Source organism: Microtus ochrogaster, unplaced genomic scaffold (genome assembly GCF_000317375.1).
Source record: "Microtus ochrogaster isolate Prairie Vole_2 unplaced genomic scaffold, MicOch1.0 UNK9, whole genome shotgun sequence".
Taxonomy (NCBI): domain Eukaryota; kingdom Metazoa; phylum Chordata; class Mammalia; order Rodentia; family Cricetidae; genus Microtus; species Microtus ochrogaster.
In genome coordinates this window covers 8,655,633-8,656,984 of record NW_004949107.1, presented here as the reverse complement: position 1 = coordinate 8,656,984, position 1,352 = coordinate 8,655,633, and positions in this window count along the sequence as shown.

Genomic DNA, 1,352 nt, shown 5'->3' with positions numbered 1-1,352 from the left:
GTAGACCAGGCTGGCCTCGAACTCACAGAGATCCGCCTGCCTCTGCCTCCCGAGTGCTGGGATTAAAGGCGTGCGCCACCACCGCCCGGCTAAGGGACCTTATTTTTATTTAAAAGTTTTTATCTGTTTGAAGGAATCATGTTGTATGTTGAATACACACTGTATCATATTATTCACCCACTTTACCCAACAATTTAATGTTTTATCTGGTTTTGTGAATTATAGTTCATGCTTTTGGATTTGTTGTTTACTTAGCTACTTGAGACAGGGTCTCACCTTGTTGCCCTGGCTGTGCTGAGCAACTCACTGCGGTAGGACAGATTAGCCTTGAACTTGTGAGGCTCTCGATGCCCCCACCCCCGCCTCCCAAACTCTGGCATTACACCCCTACGTCCTACTTTGGTTTAGGCTTCAGTGTATGTTTTGAGACAGAGTCTCACAATGTAGTCCTGGCTGTTCCAGAACTAACTGTATAGACCGGGCTGGGCAGGAACTCACAGAGGCCCACCTGCCTTGCCTCCTGAATGCTGTGATTAAAGACATCTCATGAAACCCTCACTGGCCTCAGGCCCACTATGTAGCCAAGGACCTTGCACTTGGCCTTGAGTTCTTTTTTAAAGATTGATTTATTTATTATGGGCACACTGTTCTACCTGCATATATGCCTGCAGGCCAAAAGAGGGCGCCAGATCTCATTACAGAAGGTTATGAGTCACCATGTGGTTGCTGGGAATTGAACTCAGGACCTCTGGAAGAGCAGCCTCTGCTCTTAACTGTTGTGGAATATTATTTTAAGATGTGTTAGATTTGTTTATGCTGTGGAATATTTGTTTAAGGATGCAAGGACGTGCTGTATTCTTTTATGTTGCATTTGTTTAACTCTGTGAAGCTGTGATTCTTTGCCTGTCTGAAACACCTGATTGGTCTAATAAAGAGCTGAAGGACCAATAGCAAGGCAGGAGGAAGGATAGGCGGGGCTGGCAGGCAGAGAGAATAAATGCAGGAATCTGGTAAGAAAATATCTAGGAGCAAAGAGAAGGAGGAGGACACCAGGGGCCAGCCACCCAGCTACACAACAAACCAGAGTAAGAAGTAAAGAAAGGTGTACAGAAATAGAGCAAGAAAAAAAAGCCCAGAGGCAAAAGGTAGATAATTTAATTTAAGTTAAGAAATTATAATTTAAATTATAATTTAAGTTAAGAAAAGTTGGCTAGAAACAAGACAAGCTAAGGCTAGGCATTTATAAGAAAGAAAAAGCCTGCCGGGCGATGGTGGCGCACGCCTTTAATCCCAGCAACTCGGGAGGCAGAGGCAGGCGGATCTCTGTGAGTTCGAGACCAGCCTGGTCTACA